A 7,761-nucleotide genomic window follows, 5' to 3' on the forward strand; every position below is an offset into this window, starting at 1 on the left:
AGACCAATCAGACAGGGTTTACAGGAAAATACATGGAAAAAACTTGTGCCTTATTGGCTGACAGGTTTCACTTCTGCCAAACGCTAGCTCATACAGTTAGTGTGAGAAAAACTGATATACGCCTTTTTTTTTTTAAAACCAGTTGAAACTGAAACAGTAACATCCTCTGATGCTGAGCAGGAAAACAAGGTGTGTAAATGTCTATATGAGCTCCAGTTTACATGAACATGATATGAGAGAGCATAAGGAAAGATAATGTACTTTGCATGGCACTGTAGCAGCTGTACACCCATACAATGATAGCTTCGCTGTGCCTCCCCTTGGCTAGCAACACCAAATGAATCTAGTTCAAAAAAAGTTTAATATTGTATTGGTCTGGTAGTCCTACAAACAGTGACAACACCTGAGGCAAGTATTATGATAAATTAAACTTTTTCTGATTATCATACATTGCACGCTAAAATTTCACTACAAAAATACACTATAAAGTTTCACTCTATAGTGTATTTTTGTAGGTTTGATCAATAGGGTGTAGGGTGTTCTGACAATCTGTCCAACCCGCTCAGGATGTGCTACCGGTAGTTCAAGCTGTCATGCTAATCTAACGAAATGAGCTTCTTTCTCAGAATGAACTAACACCTTAAAATAAAGGACCTAGAAACAGGGGTAGCACATCTTGTCAGCTCTGAACACCTATCAGAATGAACTGCCACCTGAAAAAAGGATATAGAAACAGGGGTAGTACATCTTGTCAGCTTCAAATATCTATTCAAATGAGCTACCACCTTAAAAAGGATATAGAAAAAGGGTTATTAACATATTGATAATCAGATATTAACATATTAATGGTACGTTCAGGTCATGGTCTAACTGAATTCCATACATTTCCATAAAATCTAGCATTTCATCTTTACTGCACTGTGTGTTTGTGTACATGTGTTACATTAGTTTCTATGTAGAAGAATAGTGTAATAAAGTCTTGTCTATATTCAAAGTGAAGTTATGTGATATATCGCTCATTATCCAAGTCCCTAAACTTGCCAGTCACGTTATTGTGCTAGGAAACAATGTTGTCATCATAATAAGATATTACTGTCAAAGGCCACAAGAGTAACTTTCCAGAATCGATGAACGCTCTCACCAACATTTTCGCTGGACAAATAAATTGTTTAGTTGCTGTAAGTTGATTCTGATAATATTTCTCCCGAATTAATCAATATTCCCTTTGAGCTAATGCTTTCCCTACAGCCCTTATTCTAATTTTGACATCTATCCTGACTATTCTGTAGGTTTTAGCATCAGCAGGCAATGTCCATATATTATATGGTAAAACAATTTGTTCAGAACTTATAAAATATTTTAAAAAACAGCATTAGTTTGTAGGCAGAAAGATGCATTGTACTGTTATAGAGGACGTGCACTGACATCACTTTCCCGCTGGAACACGCCCCGCTCGGCTGGACTGAGGGGCAAAACGGCTGGTTTTAATAGGGGAATCTGCGATAACGCTAGTATAACTAACGATTATCAGCTTAAATTAACTCGACAGTGACCCTTACAATTTGCCCAAGAACCTGTGATCCATGGACACTGGCATGTGACCAAAAATCGGTTTTCCCAAGATTTATATGTACCTGAAGCCTGAAGGCATAAGAAAAGCCTTGACGCTTGGTCCTACTTCAAGGCGGGATTTGTTGGAGAAATTAAAGTCACAAGAACACCAATAAACATTCTGGTTGTATGTACAAATATTTTTTTTTATGATTATATAATTTTATTTGGTAACCTGTAAGCTAGCTAGTCCTAGTTTGTTTGCAGCTAACATTGCTTCCTCTTACTAACATTATATACTGTATTCATGAAGGTAAAACACAGAGAATGAATGAGCACCCGTTATTCATCAGTGGAAATAGGCAGCGTTTAAAAATAAATATGTAGCAAATTATTCACCATTGTACAACATGAATACCACATGCCAAAAGAACCTAAACTTATACTGCACTGCTTACAACTTACGAGTAAAAAAAAGGACTGAATCGTTTTTTGGCACTCTGTAAAAAGATAGCTCAGAATTCTTATTGAATCTATTAGCACAGTCGATCGCACAACAGATTTTTCCCCATTTTAGATGAATTTTTTCTGTGTTTTCGTGGAATTCACACAGTGGGTGTGACATGCAATGTTGTAACTTTCACACAGTTGATTGCACATCACATGCTTCCTGTCACATGGTCAGCTACACCACAAAGAAGAAGTAGTTAGACATAAACATGTTCCAAGTTACCCTGTATGCCACAGAATAGACAGACATATGTATTCAAAAATTTCCAGATAAAGTTTCGGTCTCACACATAATGAATCTTCTCAGTAACAAGAATAGGAAATTTTCAAAAAGGGGAAAGACCCCCCATGACTAAATAGTGTTCTCAGCACCAGAATTTTATCTTTGTTGCCTTTCACATCTTGTAATACATAGGAAAATAAGAGTTCATGTGTTTCAGATACAATATCATCCCCTACTGGTGTGTCAGTTCTTAGTTACAGAAGGCCATCCAAGTTAATGCCTGCGTAATGTACACCTTAATACATTAATGCATTTGCCTGAAACCATGAATTTGTTTGCATAACATACACTCTCAGAAAAGTTGTGTTAATATCCTACACACTTTTTGTGTCATTATTATTTCAACACGTGTTAAATTTTCCAATAAATGTGATAAAAAAAATAATAATAATAATAATTTCACAAGTGACCAACACAACGTGTGTTAAATTATTGTCCAATCACGTTACGGACTGCGCTGCCGACATCATCATCCATCTCTGAATTCACCTCAAAGTGAATGTTCGTTGCTTTGAGCTTTTGATTGTGACCAGGGAGTCGGAGTCCTGAGGCGAAAAAACAAAATGACCACAGGTAAGTTAGCGTGCATCACTATTTGGAATTAATGCTGCTGAAAATGCCTGGCCGAGTTCGTGATATTTAGGCAGGGAGCTCTCGAAAAATGTATTCATTGGAAAACTATAATTAGTTCATTGGAAAAAATAGTTAACTTTACCTATCGCAACAGCTTCACAAGTGAATATTGTGTACTGCTTCCTCAGTGTTGGCGTTACACTACTAGTGTCATGTGTTTATGTTGGCTGTGAAATATGGACTGAGGTTATTCTATAATTCTCTAGGTCTGCATCTTATCCCAGGCTCTGAGTTAGGGTTAGCTAGCTGGATGCTGTCACCAATCACAGTAGGGATGAGTGATGCTAACCTAGACGCTCACCTCAGCTGATAACGTTACTTTAGCATACAGCACGCTACCTTTACCTTTTTGAAAGTTAATGATAATGTAGCATTACAGCTATTCACCATGGTGTAATACAGAGAGTGAGTTAACATTAACTACATTTAGCAAGTGTTTTGGACAAGGAAAGCTGTTTTATTTAGCATTAGGAGGATGGGTTAGGGCCGTGTTTCTTCATGTATTCAGTGAATGTTAATTCTGGTTAACAGGTGGATACAGTCAGTGGCTAACGGAACTTAGTTAGTTCAGTAATGTCGAGGCCAAAAATTCTTCACAAGGTTAACATGACAAAAAGAGAGGATGGGGTTACAGTAGGTTGTAATGCTTTCCACTATCTCTGTAATGTTGGTTAACTTAATTAGGTTATGCAAATAAATTGGTGGTGAGGCGCTAAAGCTGAAAAATAAATATTCACAAGTCAGCTAGATTTTCATGGTGAGTCTACAGCACCATTTTGTTCATTAGGAGAGTGGAGGTCACATTTCTAAAGTTAGACAATTTGGGATTCTCTAACACAATTTCTCAGTTGAAGCCCAAAGGCATTTGTCCATATTTTGTAGCTAACAACTAACCAAAACTCTTTTTGCTCTTTTACAGCTTTTCAAAAGGAAGGAAGTGGGACTCTTGTCTTCCCAGATGGCAGGGAGATAAGAAGATGCATCAACTCCAATTCTTATACATCTGTCAAATGTTTTAATGATTTTAATAAATATCACCTGAATTTCATGCAATTGTTTGTTTATTTTGTGAGCATTTTAGTAGAATTTTAGCATACAAACAAATTGCATTTTAGGATAATTGTAGGGAAAAAAGTATAAAGATATCTCTGTGTTATTTTGTGTTATATTTTAACACATATTTGTGTGGAAATGTACTAAAACACAGCATGAGTCAAATGTACTAACACACTGATTGTGTTGTCCTTAACTAGACACAGAGGTGTGTTAAAATATGCTTAAAATGAGCACATGATGTGTTAAATATTTCCACACAAAATGTGTTGAAATAACACAAATGTGTTAAATATACTAAACACACTGTGTTAAAAGCAACACGTGTCCTTAACTACACACGCAGGTGTGTTAAAAATTAACACAATGTGTTCTTTTTAACTCATCTGTTTTAACAGTGTATAAGCTTTGCTTTATGACAATGAATTCAAGTGAACTTTGAATTTGAAATGATTACTTATGTGATTGGCTATAAGCAAAATGTGAGCACCATAAGGTTAGCATTTTTATTGCAGTTTTTTGTGATTCCGTTTTACATTCCGTGAATTAAAAACTAAAACTCTTTATTTTGCTACTATTGCTGTGTGAGACTTTAAACATCCAACTGCAGAGCTGGTAGATCCACATCAAAAGGTTGCAGAACACAGATGTGATATCTTTGGGAGGTGCCGGATCCTATTCTGTCAGGATCCAACTCAAATTAAGCTCTGTCACCTCAAAGTACCCTTAGTGGTATCAAGTAGTATTATATAGTAGATTATTGCTTTTAATGGCAGAAACTGTTAATAACTGCTACTTTTCTACAAAAGCCCTGCTCACTAGTGCTAGCAGCTGGGCAAATCACATTTATACAGAATAACACGTTTCTTTAAATAGGCCTAGTAACAGCAAACAGGCCATTGTTATTTAACATATAACAATATGTTAAATACTTATAAAAAAAATCAAATTGTTTTGTTTATGTAAGGAATAAAACAGGATATGGGTAGAGGTGATGCAGTTACCCAGGACTGTTTTCCAAATATCTCCTCTCCGCTCCCTAAAAATAGTTTAGTCCGATGGTTATTAATTATTTCAGCTCAGTCAGTGACGAACAGCAGAGGGACCCAATAAAATTATAAGTCCCACCGTAGCTAATAGGCCATAAGGTGATCTATGAAAATATGGCTAGAAAAGTGCTTTTCGTTCCCACACCTGAGCACTACTTTTTTAATGGATTTTTGCATAGACAACACACTTACGGACTTTTAACATAAAGTTGTCCGGAAAATATCCTGCAGTTTTTTGTCATGATCCATATATGTGGCTCAGGTGGTAGAGCCGGTTGTCCACTAAACGTAGGGTTGGCGGTTCGATTCCCGGCCCACAAGTCCACATGCCGAAGTGTCCTTGGGCAAGACACTTGGGCAAGTTAGCGCCTTGGATGGCAGCTCTGCTACCATTGGTATGTGAGTGTGTGTGTAAATGGGTGAATGAGACACAGTGTAAAGCACTTTGGCTAAAAATGCTATATAAGTGTGCCATTTACCAAATGTATATAATTGTGAATTTTAAAAAACTAAAATCTTATGCTGCTGGTTTTGCTTGTAGCTTTTTTTATATTCATTTTGGCAACACAAAATATCTCTCAAAATGACATTTATTGATGTACCTAAACATTTGAGACATGTATTGGTGCATTAGTATACTCAAGTGTGAATGTAGACCATGAAATCTGGCAAATTTGTAGAAAATACACTTCAACTTCACTGATTAGCACCAAGCAAAATTAAACATACACATTGTAAATTTAGCAAAAGTTTGTGATGTTTCATACATCAAAATTTTCAGTAGGCACTGTGTAATCACAGAAAGAAAGAAAAAGAAGCATACTTTGGCCTAAGTTGGCTGAAATGACTCAAAATTCTACTCCACCCCCCTTAATTCTGAATAATGCCAAAAAAGGACAATTCTACAATAGATTCATTACAGCTCAAAATCAGCCTAAAATATGACACGTTGTGTCTTTACTCAACAGCATCATCCCTATCACTATCATCAGAGCTATCATCCCATATAGCTCTTTCCTCTGTTTCCTGGGAAATATTTGCACAATTTTGGCTTAGACACAGACAGTCTTGCAGCCATATAGAGGAACATCTTCCATTCTCACATTTGCCTTGCTTGAAACTGCAGTGGACTATCTGCAACACACTTTTAGGAGCAGGATTTTTAGTCATCCAGGTCACTGTTAACGCCCCATCCTCAAGGTGGCATCCATTGCCAACAGGTGAAGGGGCACACACCATACCTTTCAGAGAAAGCCTCATTATGGCTGCTTGGTAGTTTGCCCTTTTGCAGTGTTGGTACAAGGCAACACTTGTTGGGGGCATGGATAGTTCTGGCAAAGCTGACGATGCCATGCAGAATGCTTTGTATCTTGCATTGTTCACATTTTCGGCAGATGGCTGGCCATACAGGTGGCACACATATTTGCAAAGTAGTTCAAAGGTAGACTGGTCCAGGTTAAAACTGCTACCCAGATTTGTAAATGCAGTCAGGTATTCCTCTCTCACAAGCAACAGAAAATACCTTTCTTTTGCCTTTGCCATAAAAGGCGCTTGTAGACTCACAACCTGAGAAGGTATGGATCCCAATAAGTGCCAAACACACAGTGGTGCCATGAGCTGATGACACCTTATCAATGATCCTTGTTTTGTTGCCAACCTCCATGAAAAAATACAACCTACATGGTAACTCTGGCTGCAGACTTAAAGCAATTACTGCCACATCAGTGCCAGGGCTCTTGATGAATGAAGTTTGACGTTCCTGTGCAGCATGTTGTGAATGTAAAAACACCCTGGTGTCACATTCTTCATGATCACATGTCAGATCTTCAACAGCACTGAGAGTTTGTAAACCCTCCATTACAGTCACACAGTGACACAGGTTTCCATGTGCTATGTACAAGCTTAAGTCCTTGCCCACAGCGGTAAGATCAGCATCTCGTCACGCAACATAGAGGAATTCTGCCAGTATCCCTTTGTTTGTTCCATCTGATAGAATCTTTTTCCATTGTGATCCTGTCCATAAATTTTCAACACTTTGGCTACTTACCTCATTTGACTCTGTTGTTTCTGTAGCTGGTGCATGAGGTAGCCTGTCTATCAGCTTATCTGCAGACAATGTCTCAGCAAAAACCATCTCACAGATGTTGCGCTTGTTGGGGGAGTGAAACACCAGCTAGGGAAAATCACGGGTCAACCTCCTCTTCAATTTATCAACAAAAATACAGTGAAAATGATCACATTCGTATAAATAAAGATATATTCACACGGAAAATAATTGAGTTGAAATACACTGTGTATCAGCTTCCACACGTTATAAAATATGATTATGATCATTATTATGAATTCCATTTTTGTGCGAAAAAAAGATCTTTCCAAAGCTGCCAAAGAAACTCATGGCATTTAAATTGCCTGTAGTTTGAAGCATCAAGATCTTCATGCTTTATCACAAGATTTAAAAAGATCCTTCTTAGCTGCGTCATTGTCAGCACCTTTTAGTTTACAATTATTCTATGGTGGATGATACTCTCACAGAAGATCTTGTAGTTGGCATCAAAGGTTGGCTCATTTCTGATAAGAAAACACATTAAAAAAAAACAGAAAAGATATATTTTATGTGCCATAACTATTTAACAATGGCTTCTATTTTAAATATAGTATAAACAGCAGAAAATCAAAAGCATT

The sequence above is a fragment of the Ictalurus furcatus genome, chromosome 20, assembly GCF_023375685.1.
Source record: "Ictalurus furcatus strain D&B chromosome 20, Billie_1.0, whole genome shotgun sequence".
Classification (NCBI taxonomy): domain Eukaryota; kingdom Metazoa; phylum Chordata; class Actinopteri; order Siluriformes; family Ictaluridae; genus Ictalurus; species Ictalurus furcatus.